Genomic DNA, 25,134 nt, shown 5'->3' on the forward strand with positions numbered 1-25,134 from the left:
ACACCAGTCACAAAATGACGGCTGTAGAGTAGAAATCTTTTTTAGAAACACTACTCGTATAAACACAGCAGCAGAATTAAATATTTTTTTTAAACCCACAAAATGGGAAAGAGACGGCTGTAAACTAAAGATTTTTTTTAGATACACCACTTTACAAAAAGATGGCTGCAAAGTAGAAATTTGTTTTTAGAAACACTAGTTGTAGAGACACATTAGTTGAATAAAATAATTTTTTGGCCCCCAAATGGGAAAGTGAAGGCAGCAGACACACTACTCTCAAAAAGGCGCCTGTGGAATAGAACAATTTTTTGGGTACACTACTCGTACAGACATGGCTGGAAAGTACATAGAGGCTTTTTGAAACAGTTCTCCCACAGGCAGGATAGCAGAGTACACACAGAGACATAAAGGCACAGAACTACCACAGATGGGGTTGCATAGTACACTCAGAGGCTTAAAGGCACAGTACTCCCACAAACATGGGTGTATAAAATTTGAAAATTTGTTTGTACACACAGTACTATCAGAGACATGGGTGAATAAGAGTAGACAAATTTGTTTTGGTGCACAGGACTCCTACAGACATGGTTGAAGATTAGAAAAACATTTGGGTACGCACAGTACTTTCACACACAGGAGTGCAGAGTACACATTGAAAGTGTTTTTGGAAAACTGCACATGCACAAACGTAATACTAATGTAACACTTCAGTTACCCTATGCTAAGCAGAGAAGAAATAATAATCTTGAACCAGGAGGAACAGGTCGAAGTCGAGTAGGAGGTGGACGTGGCGGTATAGGTGGAAAAGGCAAGGGAGAAGTAATCCAATACTGTTTTTATTTAGTTTTTTTGTATTATTTGTATTTTTTTCAGTGTTTTTTAATGTTTTTATTGAACTTACTTAAAACAACCTAGAATTAACAAAATTAAAACTAGCAATCTAGAACCAGGAGTTGTGGGTCTACATGGAGGAAGAGGTGAAGGGGGTAGTATAGGAGGATGAGGCAAACATAGTTTTTTTTTCTTTTTTTCAGTGTTCTTTAGTTTGTTTTGCTTTATTTTTTAGTATTGAACTGAGGGAGTAGTAATCCAACACTGTTTGGTGACTGTGTTGGTGACTTCCTCCTCCACCTCTGCCTTGTTCTTCCACTGAGCCCCTGCTATCAGATGGGAAAGCCATCAGTAGTTTCTTTATCAGAATGTGCTTGTATTCACACATTTTTCTATCCCGTTCCAGTGATGGAAGCAATGATGGCATGTTGTCCTTATAGCAGAGATTCAGCAGGGTAGTCACCCAATAATCTGCACTGGTAACAATATGGGCAACTCAGCGGTCTTTGCGCAGGTACAGCAGCATGTATTGGTTCATGTGTGCCAGAATGCTCAGAGGCAATGACAAGCTGTCTTCAGTAGGAGGTGGGTACTCTGCATCCCCCCAGCCACACTCCAGTGTTGTCTGAGATCTGCTCAGGATGCCCTCCTGCTGTGAACATGGTTCTTTCTCCTCCTCATCCTTCCCAAATGTACCCTAGCTATACAGTTGGGTACATGTCCGCTATTGAGACAGTAAGCTACTGTTATGCACAAGGATAGTTCAAGTGGTTCATTGACCCACTGTGCAACCGACCGGATCTAACCTTGAGGGGCGCAAATAAGCAGCTACCTGTCACGGGTGTCACACTGCATCAGACTGCAGAAGGTCTCAGCATTTTGCCTTGCAGACTTCTTTCTGGTCATTGCGACTCTAGGACCCAGTGGCAACCTTCTTTCTACTCTAATGGACACACCTGGGTGTTTATAACTCCCAGCTTGCTGCTGGAAGTTGCCGGTGAAATTTCCATTTCCCTGTTGAGGCTTGGTGCTTTAGCAGTTGGCTATCTTCCTCCCTGGTGTTTGAAGGACATCTGTGTTTCTATCTGTGTTTCTATCTGAGTCTACTCAAACTAAGTGTTCCCCTTGTTTGTGTATCCCATCTGTCTTTAGTGGTAGTGGGATTTGACTAGTGCATACCCTGTCCTTCCCTATGCAGGGCTTCCTGTTAGAGTCAGGCAGGGTTTAGGTACCCTACTCGGCGATAGGTGAAGAACCTATATAGAGATGTTAGGGCAGACAGGGTGACATCAGATCTGCCACGGGGTTTCCACTCCCCCTTTCCCTAGTGTTGGGTTCCATCCCCCTTATCCCTTGATGATGAACTTTGTCTTTGCTACACTGTGCTTGACAATACATTGGTGATCACAGGAGTCTCTAGTGGTGAGGTCATGCCTCTGCGCCAGGTAACTGTCAGGTACCACTCCAGGATGGCGTCAGCAGTAGCAGCTGACCCCAAGGGTGTAAGCCATTATTCCATACTCCTGAACAGGACAGGACATCCACTGGAACAAGCTCAGACTGTGTAGACAGAACCGCCAATTGAAAGAGGTTCAGACTTTGCTGACAGGACAGCCACTTGTGACAGGATCAGGCTGTGTTGACACAATCGTCACATGCGACAGGTTCAGACTGTGCAGTCTCCGGATAGCAGATAGGACAGTCCCAAGAACAGGTTCAGACTGTGCAGTCTCCATATACAGGGCCGGCGTCAGCACCCTGCGCACCCGGGCAGGCGCCGGGGCCCTGAGCAGGCAGGGGGCCACTTGCCATCGGGGACACTTGCGCGCTATAGTGTCGGCCCCCACGAGTAAACTCCCCGCCTGCTCCGGGCCCCAGCACTTGCGATACTTACCTCTCCCGGTTCCAGCGCTGCAGCGTCTTCCATCCTCTGACTGTGACGTTCAGGTCAGAGGGCGCGATGATGTCACCAGTGCGCACCCCCTGCCTGAGCAGTCGCAGCACAGAGAGCAGGAAGACGCCGACGCTGAGGAGTCCAGAAGCAGAGCAGCGACACGCAACGAGAGGTGAGTATTTCATTTATCTTTTTAATATTTGGAGCAATATATGGGGACCATCAGAAGGGGCCCATATATGGAGCATTATATGGGGCTAATTCTATATGGAGCATCTTATGGGGCCAATAATATAGGGAGCATCTTATGAAGCCAATTCTATAGGGAGCATTATATGGGGCCAATTTAATATGGAGCATCTTATGGGGCTAATTTAATATGGATTAATACTAAATGTCCATAGAGGAATTGTTTTGCCCAATAAACGCTCTCACAGAGTCAAACAACAGTATCCATCTAGGTGCAATTGCCTATGGATAATAAGTGATGTAGGCAAGAAAGATTTTTAAGAAGTAATATCTTTTATTACAAAAATTTGATAAAAAAAAAAAAAACCTAATCAGTGACAGGGCTTAAAAACCTCCATAGGGAAGGACCAACAATACAGACACAATGAGCGTATATATACAGTGGGGCAAAAAAGTATTTAGTCAGTCAGCAATAGTGCAAGTTCCACCACTTAAAAAGATGAGAGGCGTCTGTAATTTACATCATAGGTAGACCTCAACTATGGGAGACAAACTGAGAAAAAAAAATCCAGAAAATCACATTGTCTGTTTTTTTAACATTTTATTTGCATATTATGGTGGAAAATAAGTATTTGGTCAGAAACAAACAATCAAGATTTCTGGCTCTCACAGACCTGTAACTTCTTCTTTAAGAGTCTCCTCTTTCCTCCACTCATTACCTGTAGTAATGGCACCTGTTTAAACTTGTTATCAGTATAAAAAGACACCTGTGCACACCCTCAAACAGTCTGACTCCAAACTCCACTATGGTGAAGACCAAAGAGCTGTCAAAGGACACCAGAAACAAAATTGTAGCCCTGCACCAGGCTGGGAAGACTGAATCTGCAATAGCCAACCAGCTTGGAGTGAAGAAATCAACAGTGGGAGCAATAATTAGAAAATGGAAGACATACAAGACCACTGATAATCTCCCTCGATCTGGGGCTCCATGCAAAATCCCACCCCGTAGGGTCAGAATGATCACAAGAATGGTGAGCAAAAATCCCAGAACCACGCGGGGGGACCTAGTGAATGAACTGCAGAGAGCTGGGACCAATGTAACAAGGCCTACCATAAGTAACACACTATGCCACCATGGACTCAGATCCTGCAGTGCCAGATGTGTCCCACTGCTTAAGCCAGTACATGTCCGGGCCCGTCTGAAGTTTGCTAGAGAGCATTTGGATGATCCAGAGGAGTTTTGGGAGAATGTCCTATGGTCTGATGAAACCAAACTGGAACTGTTTGGTAGAAACACAACTTGTCGTGTTTGGAGGAAAAAGAATACTGAGTTGCATCCATCAAACACCATACCTACTGTAAAGCATGGTGGTGGAAACATCATGCTTTGGGGCTGTTTCTCTGCAAAGGGGCCAGGACGACTGATCCGGGTACATGAAAGAATGAATGGGGCCATGTATCGTGAGATTTTGAGTGCAAACCTCCTTCCATCAGCAAGGGCATTGAATATGAAACGTGGCTGGGTCTTTCAACATGACAATGATCCAAAGCACACCGCCAGGGCAACGAAGGAGTGGCTTCGTAAGAAGCATTTCAAGGTCCTGGAGTGGCCTAGCCAGTCTCCAGATCTCAACCCTATGGAAAACCCTTGGAGGGAGTTGAAAGTCCGTGTTGCCAAGCGAAAAGCCAAAAACATCACTGCTCTAGAGGAGATCTGCATGGAGGAATGGGCCAACATACCAACAACAGTGTGTGGCAACCTTGTGAAGACTTACAGAAAACGTTTGACCTCTGTCATTGCCAACAAAGGATATATTACAAAGTATTGAGATTAAATTTTGTTTCTGACCAAATACTCATTTTCCACCATAATATGCAAATAAAATGTTAAAAAAACAGACAATGTGATTTTCGGGATTTTTTTTCTCAGTTTGTCTCCCATAGTTGAGGTCTACCTATGATGTAAATTACAGATGCCTCTCATCTTTTTAAGTGGTGGAACTTGCACTATTGCTGACTGATTAAATACTTTTTTGCCCCACTGTATATATATATATATATATATATATATGCAATTAACAACAAATAATCACTCCTACCATATAAACCAAAGTGGGCCCAGGAAACGCGGAATACGTCATGGTGGTGGAGCAGGGAGAGGTAAGTATTTCAACTTTGCAAGTGCTGTGATCCTGAGCAAGCGGGGGGGGGCACTCATTGGCACTGGCACAGGGCCCCTCATAGTACGGCGGTGTGTTTGATGGTGGGTGGCGCCTCCCACTGGCAGAGACACTTTTGCTTACTATGAGGGGCCCTGTGCCAGTGACGTCGCCAATGAGTATGCCCCCCAACTGATGAAGGAACCTGCACTTTCATCTGCACCTTCCTCTTGGTCCCCATGTAAGGTGGTATAGTATGCGGGAAGGGGAACCTGACTTTCAGCAGGGTCAGATTCTGGCTGTGTAGAGTGCAAGGGGAATGTAGTGGTCTGGGTAAATGTACCAGCAGACTCATCTAGCAGTGGCTGGGCAATGGGCAGGATGAGGAGGAAACACAGATATAGGCCCAAATAATAAAGTAGGCTAAATGCAGTTCAAAATTGGTAACAGGACTAAACAGGCGGCATTGCTTTGTTCAGTGGAGTACAACTGTAATGAGTGGCAGACACAGTTAGTAGGCCCAAATAATAAAGTAGGCTAAATGCCGTTCAAAATTGGTAACAGGACTAAATAGGCGGCATTGCTTTGTTCAGTGGAGGACAACTGTAATGAGTGGCAGACACAGATAATAGGCCCAAATAATAAAGTAGGCTAAATGCATTTCAAAATTGGTAACAGGACTAAACAGGCGGCATTGCTTTGTTCAGTGGAGGACAACTGTAATGAGTGGCAGACACAGTTAGTAGGCCCAAATAATAAAGTAGGCTAAATGCAGTTCAAAATTGGTAATAGGACTAAACAGGCGGCATTGCTTTGTTCAGTGGAGGACAATTGTAATTAGTGGCAGACAGAGTTAGTAGGCCCAAATAATAAAATAGGCTAAATGAAGTTCAAAATTGGTAACAGGACTAAACAGGTGGCATAGCTAGGTACAGGGGTGAGCTCCTCTGCTGAGTAGCAGACAGTGGTAGTAGGCGCAAAGTATTAACTGGTCTAAATGGAGGCCAGGGCCCCTGTATATCTTAACTATCATCTATCATTTCAACAAATTTGTAATGGCTGTGCCATTGAAGGATTTAACAGCACAGAATACACAGTGGTGGAGCAGGGAGAGGTAAGTATTGCAAGTGGTAAAGCACTGTTCGAGCTGGGGGGGAACACTCTCTCGTGGGCGGCGGTACTGGCACAGGGCCCCTCATATTACGACGGTGTGTCTGACGTTGGTTGTGCATCACTACCATCAGAGACACTTCATTGTACTATGAGGGACACTGTGCCAGTGCCATCGCCCAAGAGTGGCCCCTCCCACCTGTCCAGGCAAACGGCACTCGCACGGGTGCTTGCGCCAGGTGGTGATGCAGCAGTACCTGTCGTGTCAGCGGTCAGTGCGAAATCACTCCACAAACTGGTCATAAAACCCCTCTGTCCAACACCACTTCGGATTTGTGCACCTCTAACACCTCTGCCATGTTGCCCCCTATAGCTCGTGTGAGAACCATCACCGCCGCTGTGTGCTGGGAATGCCTGAACCAAACGGTCTACAAGAGTTGCTTGTTTGGTAGCCAATATTTGCTCTAGGTTCTCATGTGGCATGATATTTTGTAATTTTCCTTTATATCGTGGATCCAGGAGGCAGAGCAACCAGTAATCGTCATCGGTCATCATTTTGATAATGCGTGGGTCCCTTTTTAGGATACGTAAGGCATACTCAGCCATGTGGGCCAATGTTCCAGGTGTCAATTCGCTGCTTGTGCTAAATTGAGGAGCACTTTCTTGCAAATCAACATCACTTGTGTCCCGCAAAAACCCTGTACCTGACCTTGCAACGCCACCAGTTTGTATTGCCCCCTGAGAAAAATCCTCCTCCCATAAATATTCATCCCCATCATCCTCCTCCTCTTTGTCCGCCAACTCATCCAGGAGAGTTCCCTGAGCAGACAATGCTGACTGTCATCAAGGCTTCCCTCCTCCTCGGCTGCAGACGCCAGCTCCTTAATGTGCGTCAAACTTTGCATCAGCAGATGCATTCGTGGGATGCTTATGATGGCGTCGTCTGCACTTACCAGCCATGTGCATTCCACAAAACACTGAAGGACTTGACAGAAGTCTTGGAGCTTTGACCACTGCACACCAGACAACTCCATGTCTGCCATCCAAATGCCTTTCTGTGTATGTGTATCCTCCCACAAATTAATTACAGCACGCCTCTGTTCGCACAGCCTCTGAACCATGTGCAGTGTGGAGTTCCACCTTGTTGCAACGTCGATTATTAGGCGATGCTGGGGAAGATTCAGCGAACGCTGATGGTTCAGCATACGGCTGGAGTATAAGGGCGACCGGCGGATGTGCGAGCAAAGTCTTCGCACCTTCAGGAGCAGGGCTGGTATCTCCGGATAATGTTTTGAGGAATCACTGCACCACCAGGTTCAAGGTGTGAGCCAGGCAAGGTATGTGTTTAAGTTCTGAAAGGGCTAGGCAGCCATAAAATTCCTTCTGTTATCACTGACTACCTTGCCTGCCTCAAGATGTACACTGCCCAGCCATGACTGAGTTTGTTGCTGCAAGTACTCGGCCAGAACTTCCACGGTGTGTCTGTTGTAGCCCAAACCCTTCATTTCTAACACAGCCTGCTGACGCTTACCACTAGCTGTTCGATAATGGGACACCTCATGTGCAACACTGGCAGCTGCGGATGGAGTGGTCGTGCAACTGCGCTCTGTGGACGAGCTTTTGCTTCTGGAGGAGGAGGAGGGGTGGCGAATGCCTACAGCCAACTGTTTCCTAGACCGTGGGCTAGGCAGAACTGTCCCACTACGGCTGTCCCCTGTGGACCCTGCATCCACCACATTAACTCAGTGCGCCATGATGGACACGTAATGTCCCTGGCCATGCCTACTGGTCCATGCATCAGTTGTGAGGTGCACCTTTCCACTGACTGATTGCCTCAGTGCATGAACAATGCGGTCTTTGACATGCTGGTGGAGGGCTGGGATGGCTTTTCTCCCAAAGAAGTGCCGACTGGGTAGGTCATAGCGTGGTACTACGTAGGCAATCAGGTCTTTGAAAGCTTCGCTTTCAACCAACCGGTAGGGCATCATCTCTAAGGAGATTAGTATAGCAATGTGGGCGTTCAAACCCTGTGTACGCAGATTAGAGGATGAGTACTTTCTTTTCCTAACGAGAGTCTCTTGTAGGGTGAGCTGGACTGGAGAGCTGCATATGGTGGAACTAGCGGTGGTGGTGGTGGACATGGCAGATTGAGAGAGGGTTGGTGATGGTATTCTTGATCTTGGCCTACATACAGTGTTTCCTACCAATAACCTTGTGATTCCCTGACTGCTTTGGCCTTGTGACGATACCTCTATTTTTGCTGCTGGTGGTGTCCTAACTGGTGGGGTTACAGTGATGGAAGCAATGTAGCATTGCTGACTACCTTCAGTCTGAGCAGGTGCACCAATGGTACGGGACGTTTGGTAGTTAGTCCAGGCTTGCAAGTGCATGCTGGTTAAATGTCTAAGCATGCACGTTGTATTTAAATTTTGAAGATTCTTCCCTCAGCTAAAGATGTTGATGAGCATTTCTTATGGATAACTTTTGAGTGATCATTCGGATCTTGGTTAAAAAATTGCCACACTACACTCTTCCTACTATGGAATAACTTTTCGGACATTGCACGCTGTGCTACTTTCACCGGATGGCCACGCTGTCCTAAAACTGTTTATGTTTTTGACAAACGTTTTTGGCCTGATACGGGCCTCCCAGATGACAGCTGTTGCGATGCAGATGGCTGCTGTGGATCATCCTCCTAAGCTTCTGAGCTACTGGCAGCGGCACTCTCTTCTCCCAATGACTGGCAATCTGGGTCAGGCCCAGATGTATATAACAACGCAATCTAAGTGGCAGAATGTGGCTGGCTGATATACGACAAACAAACAGGACTGAAGTATATCCACTTTGTGAGAATTAGAATCTCACTTTTTTTTGGGAGACTGAACCAATACTCAGGCCCAGTGTATATAACAACACAATCTAAGTGGCAGAAAGTGGCTGGCTGACATACGACAAACTAACAGGACTGAAGTATATCCACTTTGTGAGAATTTGAATCTCACTTTTTTGGGGGGAGACTGAACCAAAACTCAGGCCCTGTGCATAAAACAACACAATGTAAGTGGCAGAAAGTGGCTGGTTGATAAACTAACAGGACTGAACTCCAATTTTTGAGAATTTGAATCTCCCTTTTTTGGGAGACTGAACCAAAACTCAGGCCCAGTGTATATAACAATGCAATCTAAGTGGCAGAAAGTGGCTGGCTGACATTCGACAAACTAACAGGACTGAACTCCACTTTTTGAGAATTTGAATCTCCCCTTTTTTGGGAGACTGAACCAAAACTCAGGCCCAGTGTATATAACAACACAATCTAAGTGGCAGAAAGTGGCTGGCTGACATTCGACAAACTAACAGGACTGAACTCCACTTTTTGAGAATTTGAATCTCCCTTTTTTTGGGAGACTGAACCAAAACTCAGGCCCAGTGTATATAACAACACAATCTAAGTGGCAGAAAGTGGCTGGCTGACATACGACAAACTAACAGGACTGAAGTATATCCACTTTGTGAGAATTTGAATCTCACTTTTTTGGGGGGAGACTGAACCAAAACTCAGGCCCTGTGCATAAAACAACACAATGTAAGTGGCAGAAAGTGGCTGGTTGATAAACTAACAGGACTGAACTCCAATTTTTGAGAATTTGAATCTCCCTTTTTTGGGAGACTGAACCAAAACTCAGGCCCAGTGTATATAACAATGCAATCTAAGTGGCAGAAAGTGGCTGGCTGACATTCGACAAACTAACAGGACTGAACTCCACTTTTTGAGAATTTGAATCTCCCTTTTTTTGGGAGACTGAACCAAAACTCAGGCCCAGTGTATATAACAACGCAATCTAAGTGGCAGAAAGTGGCTGGCTGATATACCACAAACTAACAGGACTGAAGTATATCCACTTTGTGAGAATTTGAATCTCCCTTTTTTTGGGAGACTGAACCAAATCTCAGGCCCAGTGTATATAGCAACGCAATCTAAGTGGCAGAAAGTGGCTGGCTGACATACGACAAACTAGCAGGACTGAAGTATATCCACTTTGTGAGAATTAGAATCTCACTTTTTTTTGGGAGACTGAACCAAAACTCAGGCCCAGTGTATATAACAACACAATCTAAGTGGCAGAAAGTGGCTGGCTGACATACGACAAACTAACAGGACTGAAGTATATCCACTTTGTGAGAATTTGAATCTCACTTTTTTGGGGGGAGACTGAACCAAAACTCAGGCCCTGTGCATAAAACAACACAATGTAAGTGGCAGAAAGTGGCTGGCTGATAAACTAACAGGACTGAACTCCAATTTTTGAGAATTTGAATCTCCCTTTTTTGGGAGACTGAACCAAAACTCAGGCCCAGTGTATATAACAATGCAATCTAAGTGGCAGAAAGTGGCTGGCTGACATTCGACAAACTAACAGGACTGAACTCCACTTTTTGAGAATTTGAATCTCCCTTTTTTTGGGAGACTGAACCAAAACTCAGGCCCAGTGTATATAACAACGCAATCTAAGTGGCAGAAAGTGGCTGGCTGACATTCGGCAAACTAACAGGACTGAAGTATATCCACTTTGTGAAAATTTGAATCTCCCTTTTTTTGGGGAGACTGAATCAAACCTCAGGCCCTGTGCATAAAACAACACAATGTAAGTGGCAGAAAGTGGCTGGCTGATATACGACAAACTAACTGGACTGAAGTATATCCACTTTGTGAGAATTTGAATCTCACTTTTTTTGGGGGAGACTGAACCAAAACTCAGGCCCTGTGCATAAAACAACACAATGTAAGTGGCAGAAAGTGGCTGGCTGATATACCACAAACTAACAGGACTGAAGTATATCCACTTTGTGAGAATTTGAATCTCCCTTTTTTGGGGAGACTGAACCAAATCTCAGGCCCTGTGCATAAAACAACACAATGTAAGTGGCAGAAAGTGGCTGGCTGATATACGACAAACTAACATGACTGAAGTATATCCACTTTGTGAGAATTAGAATCTCCCTTTTTTTTGAGAGACTGAACCAAAACTCAGGCTCAGTGTATAAAACAACACAATGTAAGTGGCAGAAAGTGTCTGGAAGATATATGAAAAAATACAAGGACTGTAGCACAATTTCAATCTCCCTACAATGATCTCAGGAAAAATATGGCAGTAATAAAAAGGACTGCTGCACACAAAAGTGTGGACAAATAAACAAGATAACTGTGCAGAAAGGAGCAACAGGATTTTTGCTTTTAAAAAAGCAGTTGGTTTGCACAGCGGCGTGCAAACAGCAATGCAGCTATAATGGAGCCTTATAAGGCAGCCTAATAAGCTACAGAGATAATGCACAAAAATATAGCCTCCACTGTCCCTGCAAACAAATGGTGGTGTTGGACAGTGGAAATCCCTACAGCACAAGCAGTTTGGGGGTTAATCTTCCCTCCCTAACTATATCCCTTCTTCTGATGAAGCTGCAGCAACCTCTCCCTATTGCTAAGATCGGCAGAAGTAAGATGGCGGCCGGCATGCACGCCCCTTTATAGCCCCTGTGATGCCGCACAAAGCAAGCCAATCACTGTCATGCACTTCTCTAAGATGGTATGGACCGAGACCTATGTCATCACACTGCCCACACTCTGCATCCTCCTTCATTGGCTGAAAAATTTCGCTGAAAGTATCATATGAAATGCGACTTTTGCACGCAGATCGACGACCTCATGGCCGATCCCACACTAGGATTAGGTCGGGTTTCATGAAACCCGACTTTCCCGAAAGTCGGCGATTTTTGAATTTGTCCAATGCGTTTCTCTCAACCCTAATATGTAGCATTATATGGGGCCCATTATACATGGAGCATCTTATGGAGCCAGTCATTTTTGGTGCATTATATGGGACCCATTCTGTAAGGAGTATTATATGGGCCCATTCTGTATGGAGCAATATATGGGACTCAGTAAACTGTATGGGGCTGATCATATACTGTATGGAGCATTATATGAGGCCCATTATATATGGAGCAATAGATGGGGCCCATCATATACTGTATGGAGAATTATATGTGGCTCACTATACTGTATGGAGCATTAGATGGGGTCAATTCCGCATGGAGCAATATATGCGGCTCATTTTGTATGGAGCACTCTGTGGTGCCCATTATACTGTATGGAGCATTATATGAGGCTCATTATTCTGTATGGAGCATAATATTTGGCTCATTATTCTGTTTGGAGCAATATAGGGGGCTCATTATTCTGTATAGAGGACTATGTGGTGCCGATTATACTGTATGGAGTACTATATGGGGCCATTATACTGTATGGGGCAATATATGGGACTCATTATTCTGTTTGGAGCAATATATGGGGCTCATTATTCTGTATAGAGGACTATACTGTCCGGTTTCTGAGCTAATGTAGAATGCACAATAGATATCACTAATGTAATGTAAGAAGTATGTGAAATCTTTGGCATTGTACTATACCTATATTTTTCTGCCGTATCCATGCATTATGAATTGTGGTATGTGTTAAAGGGGCCCACCGGGACTCTTTTGCCCAGGGCCAATGAAAACCTGGAGCTGGCCCTGTCCATATAGCAGACGGGATGGCCATAAGGACAATTTCAGAATGTGCCGACAGGAAGGCCAGAGGAACAGGTTAGACACACTGGTCTAGCAAAACAATTCAGGTACCACCGATGTGGTTTCATAGTACGGACACCGCCAAAGTGGTCACAGGAACAAGGACTAATTATACAGGACCAACAGACAAAGGATGCAGGAAACATTAACAGACTAGGGACAAGGTAGCTGACAACGTACAGTTCAATACACACTAAACCACCTAACTATAAGCTCTGCTCCACAAAGTTCAGCACATGCCCCAGGCAAGGGATGTGCATCAAACCGGCTAGGCCCAGACATGATATGAGATTTTGCACATTGTTATACACCAATGGTGTAGGTTCACTGGCACTAACCACTCATCGGTCGCCTGTTTGATCCCTGTCCACAACTTCTGAGAAGTGAGGCATTTGTCCCCCAAACTGAGAAGTTTAAGAACAGCCTGCAGTTGTTTCCTCCTGATTGTTCTGAAGTTGGTGGTGGTGGTCTTACTCTGACCGGATGAGGAGGTAGTGGAGGAAGCGCAGTAGGAGTAGGAGGCAACCTGGACAAAGAAACATCCAGCAATCTGCAGTGGTGGTAGAACATGGGCTATAATGCCTTCTGCCTCTGTCCCAGCCACCACTGCATTTATCCTTGGGCTTAGTTAGGGAGATTAACATCCATGGCTGTGTTTTCTGGTACACGTATCGGTGGTTATGTGAACCTTGCCACTGATGGCTTTGTGCACTGCACATTATTTTGTCTGTAACATGTATGAGCAGGGCAAGGATGGCACTGTTGAAAAAGTAGTGGCTACTGGGAAGTTCATACTGCTGGACAGCCTCTGACATCATTTTTTTTTTTTAATTATCAGTTTCCACCAGCCAGAATGGCAGAGTTTGAAAGGCCAGTAATTTGAAAATGCTGTCATTCAGGACCATGGCTCATGGATGGGTAGGGGGTGTCTCCTCTTTCTCTCGAGGGTTTGGGGAATGGAAAGCTGAACATTTCCATGGGATGGTGAGGAAATGCTTCGTGACACTGGTTTTGGTGCAGTCACATCTTCTCTTTGTGGGTGGGCAAGTGGCCCTGTTGATTGTGAGCAGGAGGAAGAGGGTAAGACCGCAGCAGAAGAGGGAGCAGGAGGAAGATCAGATCTGTCTTTGGTGTGCTGATTTCAGTGGAGTGGTGGGCAGTAGCTGCTGACCTACTGGCCAGGGGCCAACTGCTGTGCCTTTGCACCCTGCTCCCTCTTTTGCTGTGCTGCTTGGGAAGTGTGGCCATCTCTTCCTCCTATGAATTGCGCACGTCACTAGATTGGCCTTCACTCCATGTAGGGTCTAGAACCTCATCAACTCCCGCATCACCTTCCACTGACTCCTCACTCCTGCCCTCCTTGCCATTCTGCACACTGCAGAAAAACACTGCACTTGGCAACTGTGTTTCATCATTTTCTGATATGAGCTGCGGTGGTCCACTGACCATGTGTACTAGACCTCCTATGTACTCGTCCTCCAACCTAACAAGTGGTTGGGCATCAGTGCACTCAGTCTCTTCCATTTCTATTACAGGGCCAGGTGGATGGGCCACAGAACGTCAGCCAGCGGAGTCATCAAAAAGAAAAAGACTTGGGGCTCAGACTGCTTGGCTGATTTGCAAGGGGGTGAGGTGGAAGCTGGATGACCATGTTTCTCAGGAGCCAACTCTGCAATTTCTGCAGTGTATTGGGTGGAAGATAATGCGAAGAATCTGGAAGCACTCTCAACCATTCAATCTAACACCTAGAGCACTGTCTTGAGGAAAGTATGGAAGGAGTTCCATTTCTCTGCTTCTGTACCATGAAAAACAGGTACCAGAAGCTAGCAGGTTCTTTTCCTTTTAGTCTAGAGCCTAAATGTTCTGCAAAATATTTAGAAAGCTCGAAATCCCTGACTAAATTGTTTAATTTGAGCTGTGAAAATAGCTGTGATTTATTGGGACTAGCGCGAAAGTCTTCATCAGAATCCTGCTTTTCATGTTCTGAATTTTCTGAATCAGGTGTATTTTGAAGTTTCTCAGGAGGTGAAGGGACAGGTATTCCTGGACCATGAAGCACAGGACGAATTGCTAACAGAAGGTCCAGGTATGTAATTTCCTTGCTATTTTTAATGTTGAATCCTTCTGTTGTGCATGCACAAAAGTAGCAGTCATCACTATGATTTTATTAAATTTTGAAAAGTGATCCAAAACACAATGGTAGTATTTACTAGATACATAAAAAAATTAAAAAAAGGACACATTATGGGAGGTAAGCAAAAAACGCTAATATACTATGGAACAAAAAATATATATTTATTAAAGTCAATATAATAACAGTACAAAGATAAAATCACAAAAAGCGAAGGTGCATCAAAAAAATGGGGGAAGGACTGACAATATAGCCCATACAGACCAACAGGGAAAATGTACACACAAGACAGGTAAGTAATGACCCAGTATATTCCCTCAATAAATATAGTCCAGGAACTGAATACATAAACAAAATGCAGGGGTTGCAGACATGCTGCTAATAGAAATGTAAACACTAGACTGGATAGAGAAAGTGGCTGCAGTATAAAGTGCCTGTGCAAAATAATAGCCAACAGTCTCAGTTCTAATTCAGAAAAAGTGCTAGAGGTAGATGTGGAAGGGCCATCATGGTGGAGATACAGTAGGTTTTACCAGATGTGATGTGATGTGATTACCCACACCAAAGCACTATTTGAATACACTTCTCAGGAGGCGTGAGGGTTTCTAAGTGGGGGTTGCATTACTAAGCCATGGGCTTGATGTCACCTGACAAGGCAAAGGTGACATCAACCCCACAAATATGAACCCCACTTGCCACCGCTACAGGGCAAATGGGATCATCCGGGCAAAGTGCCAGAATTGGCACATTTAATAGGGCTGCTATTTTTAGGCTGGGCCAATATCCATGGCCCCTTACCAGCTTGAGACTATGAGCCTCCAGTTGTCTGCTTTAGCAAGGCTGGTTGTCAAAAATGGGGTGACCCCACAGGGTTTTTTTAATTTCAAATAAATAATTACAAAATATGGTGTGGGAACCCTTCTCTAATTGATAACCAGCCTTGCTGAAGCTGACTGTTGAGGGTTGCAGCCTTGTGAGTTTTGCCTGGCAGGTTATCAAAATAAAGGGGAACCCACATCGTTTTAAAAAAAAAAATATTTATTTACAGCACAAGTGCCGGCTGATAAATACTCCCATGAGCCGCCATCTGCTCTCACTGTTATTAGCGGCAGCAGGCATCGGCTGATGGGAGCATTAATCCCATCAGCTGACACCAGTGACCGGAGGTAAACTTTATAGCTCCGATGATAGCTGCAGGCTCACGCTGTCTTTAGACAGTGTGAGAGCTGCGGGTGTATGACTGGCAGAGATTATTTCACCGTTGATCAAAAGCGGTGTTTGCCAACCTGTCATGCACATGACAGCGTGGCAAACACTGTATGATCGGGCCCCCTCCGGGTTTGGGTCCAGGTACTGTTCTGGTACCCGAACCCAAACTTTTTGTAACTGTTCGGCCAAACCCGCCGGACCTGAACATCCTGGTGTCCTGCCTTCTCTACTAGTGGACCAATGAGAGACAGTGGAGCACTCAAAAAGAATCCACTGTCCATGCTCCCTATAACATTCTCATTATATGTAGCTATTTTATGGAACCGTAGCTGCAAATTAACATTTGTTGTGATGCTGGTTGGAAAAAACTTGCATGTGACTTTAAGTAATTGCTTGTAATTGTATTTGCTTTGCTTGTGCAACCTAAGTGTAGGAAGTATCAAATTAGTAGCCAGAACATTATTTCTTTCTTATTAATTTTGTTGCATTAATTTAGTGCATACAGTTAAATGATCTAAGCCTCTGATATTTTTCTGAAGCCACCAGCTATTGCCCCAGGTGACTGAGTGGAACAGATGTAGGTTTCTCCAGGTGCACACTTCCTAAAGAGGAAAAGGAGTCTCAAATATCAAACTTCAGAGAACACTAAGTAGCTCATGAAAACTCAGTCTACAGGTACTTAGCACCTGCTTATCTGCACTGTACAACTGCTGTGCGTGATCAGCTGGAAGGAAAATATGAGCAGAGATGATAGTTAGTGGAGCGTTTTCAAACACCGCAGCCAGTAAAGGGAAATAAGGAAACAAACATTGATGAAGGATGGTTGTCTCCTGTAGCTTCTTGTTAGGTTTCTATTACAGTGTTACTGTAACAGATGGAGCAGTTTACCTGTTAGAATGTATTATTTGGTCTGCATACAGATGTTCAGGAAATAGGGAGAAATGCACATATGTTGATTCCAGACTAATTCTAGGGTAAGGATGGTGGTACTTTATGCTCTACCTAACATTCTACCATTTCTAACTTTGAAGAATCACTTGTTGGATCGCTCTGATGAAGATGCAAAACTAATATTTGCTATACCCACCCATTACAGAATTCTAAATATTTTGGTTAAATCGCAATCCACCTCATCTCTGACCTTTCCTTATTCCTGTTTACATAAAAAATTACAAAATGTCTTGCACACGTCATAAACTATCTTAACACTGTAGAGATTTCCCAAAGGATGAGCAAGAGACAACACTATTTGAATTTGCTAGAGAGCCAATTGCTTGCTGTTTTTAAAGAAACTGATAGGTTTGTTCACCACTAATCCATGAAAATGTAAAAGAACAACGATAAAAATAAAGATAATAATGCAAGAAAAGATTACTATAGCCAGAGAAAAGGATGCATATGGGTGCAGTAGATCTACTGTCTCAAAATAAAAACGGGGAGAAGCCAGCACTGTTTATGGTCAGAACGCAATACATAAAGTGCACATGCACATATTGATTTCTAACTGTATTTCAAAAATGAGACATTTAGCAAACAATTGATCAATTCTTTGAGCCACCCAGCCATGCCAAGGCATTCTTATAATGGGGCAGTCCTACTCTACGTTTTTTATATTCGCTGTGCCATTACGGCCTCCTAAATGAACTAAAAGCAAACCACATTAAATGCAAACTGCACCTTAAGCTTTTCTGAATCACTCCCATGGCGCCAGAAAGGACAAGCACAGATGAAGTTTGACCAGGTCTAGACATAGACATTTCAGTTACAACCTCCACTCTGCCTAACCAGCGTCATAGATGAAGGGTGAGACAGGCTTGGATACAGGTGCACAATCAAACAGAGCCTGGGGTAGGGCATGGCTGGGCTGCTGTATGTGTGTACAGCAGCCTAGGTCAATCACAAAAACACTAAAAGTATGGCGTACATAACCCAGCATGCAGGGCAACAGTGGTGGTCAACCACAAACCAATATCAAAATAAAAAAGGGGAGAAGCCAGCGCTGCTTATGGTCAGAACGCAATACATAAAGTGCAAATGCACATATTGATTTCTAACTGTATTTTAAAATGAGACATTTAGCAAACAATTGATCAATTCTTTGAGCCGCCCCGCCACGTCACGGCGTTTTCATAATGGGGTAGTCCTACTCTACGTTTTTTATATTCGCTGTGCCAGGTACAGCTTGCATTTAATGTGGTCTTGCTTTTAATACATTTAGGAGGCCTTTATGGCACAGTGAATATAAAAAACATCCCAATAAGGACAGTGATGCTTGCAGTCTCTGAGGCATGGACTTAATGAGTGTCAAACAGTATTCTTCATCAATCTGGCTACAACTTTCTCTGATTGCTGTTGCCAGATCAGCTTTGCAGGTTGGAGCCTTGTCATGGACCGTTTTCTTCAACTTCCACCAAAGATTTTCAATTGAATTGAGATCCGGACTATTTGCAGGCCATGACATTGACCTTATGTGTCTTTTTTCATGAAATGTTTTCACAGTTTTTGCTCTATGGCAGGATGCATTATTGTTAGGGCTAGCGGAACGCACCGAGTAGAAATAGATATTTATTATTAATGGTGCGTTCGCAGCCCGGTGTCCACCGTGCAGGAAGAACCTGCTGCTAGTGAATGGTGGCACAATATGGCGGTGTAGACTAGCTCTGTTACCTCACAGAGCAGCCGCGAAAGGAAAGCACTGCGCCCTGTTAGCCTCACAGGAGCACAAGCTTACTGCCAAGCTGATAGCAGTCTGTGGTTAAGCAACACGCAATCTCCTCACCGGAGAAGCCGGTATTCTAGGGGCTTATTTCAGCCGGGTCCCTGAACACACTCATACAATCTCCTCACCGGAGGTGCCGGTATTCTAGGGGCTTATTTCAGCCGGGTCCCTGAACACACTTATGCTAACCACACTGGCGCAAAGCACATATGACTTGATACTAGCGCATGGCCGTGCGGTCATGCGCAGTTTATATAGCTGCAGCACAGGAAGTGGCTATAGAACTTTTGCCCTTTCAAGACCTGCCAAGAGGACCAATGGAATGTGCCGCAGAGCCTGAGCACATGACCCTCGATCTCCAACGGGAGATCTTGCCCTGGGCATGCTCAGTGTGTGCAGATAAGGACTTAGTCCCAGAGAAGTCCGCTCGCTGCTGACCAGTATAGGCTTTAAAGGCAGAAGCTGGAGAAGCAGCAGTAACTCTTCTCACAGAGTCAGACTGAGCGAGACGCTGGGATCGACGTCCCTGCTGAGCAGACTCCACTGCGGCTGGAGGAGAATGGGAGACCGCAGCGGAGATGGATCGAGATTCCCCCTGTGCAGCAAAGGAAACTCGACTCCTAACATTGCCCCCCCCTACTTGGGCCTCGCTACGTTCGAAGGCAGCAATGAGCTGCGGAGCCCGAATGTGCTCAACAGGCTCCCAGGACCTGTCCTCGGGACCATAACCCTTCCAGTCCACCAAATAAAATTTTTTACCACGCACCACCTTGCACCCCAAAATAGCGTTCACCTCATAATCGTCCGAAGACGAACCCGATGTCCCAGCAGATGACTCAGAGAACCGGGACATATACACGGGTTTCAAGAGGGACACATGAAAGGTGTCGGTGATACCCAGGTGTGGCGGAAGGGCCAAACGATAGACCACAGGATTAACCTGCTCGAGGACCTTGAATGGGCCCAAGTAGCGAGGAGCAAATTTAGTGGACTCAACTCGCAGCCTGATGTTACGGGCGGAGAGCCACACCAAGTCACCAGGAGCAAAGGTCGGGGCAGGGCGCCGATGTGCATCGGCGGAGGACCTCATTCTCTCCTTCGAGGCCCGAATGGCATCCTGAGTGCGGTCCCAAATGTCCCGTGCCTCCACTGCCCAGTCTGCCACCCTGGAGTCAGCAGAGGACACGGGCATAGGCACAGGAACCCGCGGATGCTGGCCGTAATTAAGGAGGAAAGGAGTCTGACCGGTGGAGTCGGCTACAGCGTTATTAAGGGCGAACTCTGCCCATGGTAATAAAGATGCCCAGTCATCCTGCCTGGCAGAAACAAAATGTCGTAGATATGTGACCAGAGTCTGATTGGCCCTCTCTACCAACCCATTCGTCTCGGGATGATATGCGGAAGAGAGATTTAACTCAATGCTGAGAAGACGACAAAGCTCTCTCCAGAACCGAGACGCAAACTGGGGACCCCGGTCACTGACAATTTTGTCTGGCATGCCGTGTAGGCGGAAGATGTGTCTTATGAACAACGCTGCCAAGGCCCGTGCAGAAGGTAACCGTGGGAGCGGCACCAAGTGCACCATTTTCGAGAAATGATCGGTAATAACCCAAATGACGGTACAGCCGCGAGACTTGGGCAAACCCACTACAAAGTCCATCCCGACCATCTCCCAGGGCCTGTCTGCCACCGGCAAGGGATAGAGTAACCCAGACGGCCGTTGTCGAGGAGACTTATTTTTGGCGCATGAGACACACGCCAGAACGTAATCTCTGACATCTCGCAGCATATGCGGCCACCAGTACGTCCTCGCCAGCAGCTCAGATGTCCTTTTTGTCCCAAAGTGTCCACCCACCCTGGAGGAATGAGCCCAAGAGAGAACCTCCGGTCGCAAATTTATGGGCACAAAAGTCTTGCCCGGAGGCACAGACTCAAGCGACACCGGAGCCACGGTTCTCAAGCTCTCAGAAGGAACAATAAGCCGAGGCTCTCCTTCCTCCTCCTCAGATGACACAACAGAGCGAGAAAGAGCATCAGCTCGAATGTTCTTCTCCCCAGCGACATAATGGAGGGTGAAGTGGAATCGGGAGAAGAATAAGGACCATCTGGCCTGGCGAGAATTTAGCCGCTGGGCTGTTTGCAAATATAGCAAATTTTTGTGGTCTGTAAATACTTAAAAGGGAAAACGAGCCCCCTCCAAGAGATGTCTCCACTCAGAGAAAGCCAATTTCATCGCTAGCAACTCCCTGTCCCCGATGGAATAATTCCTCTCCGCTGGTGTGAAGGTCTTGGAGAAGAAGAAGCACGGATGCTTCCGACCTTGAGCATCCTTTTGGAAGAGGACTGCTCCAGCACCAACGGAAGAGGCATCCACCTCCATTATAAACGGCTTATCGACATCGGGACAATGTAGGATGGGAGCGCTAGCAAAATGAGACTTAGTAGAAGAAAAGGCCCTGGAGACCTCTTCAGACCACACTTTGGGATTGGCTCCCTTCTTGGTGAGGGCTACCAAGGGAGCTACCAAAGTTGAGAAATGGGGAATGAACTGGCGGTAATAATTAATGAACCCCATAAAGCGCTGCACCGCTTTAAGTGAATGAGGTTATTGCCAGTCCATCACAGCCTGTAGTTTGGCAGGATCCATAGCCAATCCCTGGGCAGAGATGATATAGCCCAGGAAAGGTAAAGACTCCTGCTCAAACACACACTTCTCCAACTTTGCGTAAAGAGAGTTTGCCCGTAAGAGGTCGAAGACTCTGCCAACATCTCTCCGGTGGGAGTCAATATCTGGAGAAAAGATGAGAATATCATCCAGATAGACTACGACCGAGGTGGAAAGCATATCCCGGAAGATGTCGTTGACAAAGTTTTGGAAAACGGCTGGGGCGTTACAGAGCCCGAAGGGCATCACCAGATACTCATAGTGCCCATCTCTGGTGTTAAACGCCGTCTTCCATTCGTCCCCCTCACGAATGCGAATCAGGTTATAAGCTCCCCGCAGGTCTAATTTGGTAAATACCTTAGCTCCCCGTAGCCTATCAAAAAGCTCAGAAATCAGGGGCAGCGGGTACTTATTCTTAACGGTGATGGCGTTAAGACCCCTGTAGCCTATGCAAGGACGCAATTCTCCATTCTTCTTCTGTACGAAGAAGAACCCTGCCCCTGCTGGTGACACTGACTTCCTAATAAATCCTCTTGCCAAATTCTCCTGGATGTATTGGGACATAGCCTCCGTCTCCGGGAGAGAGAGGGGATAGACACGTCCCCGAGGAGGTTCTGCTCCAGGCAAGAGATCTATAGGACAGTCATAGGGACGGTGAGGCGGAAGGGTCTCCGCGGCCTTTTTGGAGAAGACGTCTGCATAAGACCAATAGTATTTGGGGAGAGTAGAGAGATCTGCGGGTATCTCAGTGGTGGAAACCTGAACGCACTCTTTCACACATCTGCCCTTACAGGATTCACTCCAACCCAATATCCTCCCAGAGGTCCACTCAATATGTGGGGAGTGGAAACGGAGCCAGAGTATTCCCAGCAGAATCTCATCCATTCCCTCGGGAAGGACAAGAAGGGAAATAATCTCCTGGTGGGATGGGGACATGGCTAACGTGAAAGGGACAGTCTGATGTGTGATCTGTAATGGAAGTGTCGACCCATTCACCACTCTAACGGTTACTGGTTTGGCAAGCATAACCAGAGGTATTGCGTGGCGCAGAGCAAAAGCAGAAGACATAAAATTTCCCTCTGCTCCTGAATCCACACAAAGCTCTACTGTAAGAGTGGATGTGCCTAACAGGATTGTCCCTTTAAAGGACAATTTTGAGGAAAATGCCGCAGTGTCCAGTGAACCTCCTCCAATGGACACTAGACGCGATCGTTTTCCCGACCGCCGTGGACATTTATTAGCGTAATGTCCCGGTTGCTGGCAATTTTTACATACCACAGGTACTCGAACGGTCTGAGACCTAGGTCCCGCTCGAGAAACCTCCATGGCCTCATGGAAGTCGGACGCCATAACAGGAGATTCTAGAGGTTTGGCAAAGGTGGGAGCCAGCCGAAACCTCTGCCTACACTGGGTCCGCTCCAACCTCCGCTCGTTAAAACGGAGATCGATGCGGGTAGCTATAGTAATAAGCTCCTCCAGTGTGGCGGGAATCTCCCTGGTGGCCAAGGCGTCCTTCACATGATCTGCCAGTCCTTTCCAGAACACCGGAATAAGGACTTTATCCGGCCATTCCAGCTCAGAAGCTAGAGTCCGGAATAGGATGACAAACTGGCTGACCATGGACGAAGCCTGAGTAATTGCCAACAATTGGAGCGCGGTATCGTGGGTGACACGGGGTAACAGAAAGACCTGCCTCAGAGCGTCCAGGAAGATAGGAGCACTCTGTACCACACGATCACCACGTTCCCAAAGCGGCGTTGCCCACTCCAACGCCCTGCCCGACAAGAGAGATATAATGAATCCCACTTTCGCCCGTTCCGTAGGAAAACGTGCAGCCAGCAGCTCGAGATGTATGGAGCACTGGCTCACGAATCCCCGACATAGCTTACTGTCACCAGCAAACTTGTCTGGAAACGGGAGACGGGATAAGGTCGGAGCAGGGGTGGCAGCGGACAAACTGGCTGCAGCTGCACTTGCAGCCTGAACAGCGACAGCAGTAACGTCCACAGCTGAGGTTGTGCGCTCGAGAGCCGCCAACCTACCCTCCAGCTGCTGGATGTACTGCTGTAGACGCTGACCGTCCGCCATTTACTAGCCAGACCCTGGCGCTAGTATTATGTTAGGGCTAGCGGAACGCACCGAGTAGAAATAGATATTTATTATTAATGGTGCGTTCGCAGCCCGGGGTCCACCGTGCAGGAAGAACCTGCTGCTAGTGAATGGTGGCACAATATGGCGGTGTAGACTAGCTCTGTTACCTCACAGAGCAGCCGCGAAAGGAAAGCACTGCGCCCTGTTAGCCTCACAGGAGCACAAGCTTACTGCCAAGCTGATAGCAGTCTGTGGTTAAGCAACACGCAATCTCCTCACCGGAGAAGCCGGTATTCTAGGGGCTTATTTCAGCCGGGTCCCTGAACACACTCATACAATCTCCTCACCGGAGGTGCCGGTATTCTAGGGGCTTATTTCAGCCGGGTCCCTGAACACACTTATGCTAACCACACTGGCGCAAAGCACATATGACTTGATACTAGCGCATGGCCGTGCGGTCATGCGCAGTTTATATAGCTGCAGCACAGGAAGTGGCTATAGAACTTTTGCCCTTTCAAGACCTGCCAAGAGGACCAATGGAATGTGCCGCAGAGCCTGAGCACATGACCCTCGATCTCCAACGGGAGATCTTGCCCTGGGCATGCTCAGTGTGTGCAGATAAGGACTTAGTCCCAGAGAAGTCCGCTCGCTGCTGACCAGTATAGGCTTTAAAGGCAGAAGCTGGAGAAGCAGCAGTAACTCTTCTCACAGAGTCAGACTGAGCGAGACGCTGGGATCGACGTCCCTGCTGAGCAGACTCCACTGCGGCTGGAGGAGAATGGGAGACCGCAGCGGAGATGGATCGAGATTCCCCCTGTGCAGCAGAGGAAACTCGACTCCTAACACATTATAATCTTGAAAAATGATTTTATCATCCCCAAACATCTTTTCAATTGATGGGATAAGAAAAGTGTCCAAAATGTCAACATAATCTTGTGCATGTATTGAAGATGCAATACCAGTCATCTCCCCAGTGCCTTCACCTGACATGCAGCCCCATATCATCAATGAGTATGGAAATTTGCATGTTCTCTTCAGGCAGTCATCTTTTTAAATCTCATTGGATCGGCACCAAACAAAAGTTCCTGCATCATCACCTTGCCCAAAGCAGATTCACGATTCATCACTGAATATAACTTTCATCCAGTCATCCACAGTCCACGAATGCTTTTCCTTAGCCCATTGTAACCTAATTTTTTCTGTTTAGGTGTTAATGATGGCTTTCATTCAGTTTTTCTGTATGTAAATCCCATTTCCTTTAGACTGTTTCTTACAGTTCGGTCAAAGACGTTGACTCCAGTTTCCACCCATTTGTTCCTCATTTGTTTTGTTGTGCATTTCCTGTTTTGGAGACATATTGCTTTAAGTTTCTGGTTATAACGCTTTGATGTCTTCATTGGTCTATGTTTGTCTTTAACAACCTTCCCATGTTGTTTGTATTTGGTCCAGGTTTTATACACAGCTTACTGTGAACATCCAACATATTTTGTAACATTTCATGATGATTTATCCCCT

The sequence above is a fragment of the Ranitomeya imitator genome, chromosome 5 (genome assembly GCF_032444005.1).
Source record: "Ranitomeya imitator isolate aRanImi1 chromosome 5, aRanImi1.pri, whole genome shotgun sequence".
NCBI lineage: Eukaryota > Metazoa > Chordata > Amphibia > Anura > Dendrobatidae > Ranitomeya > Ranitomeya imitator.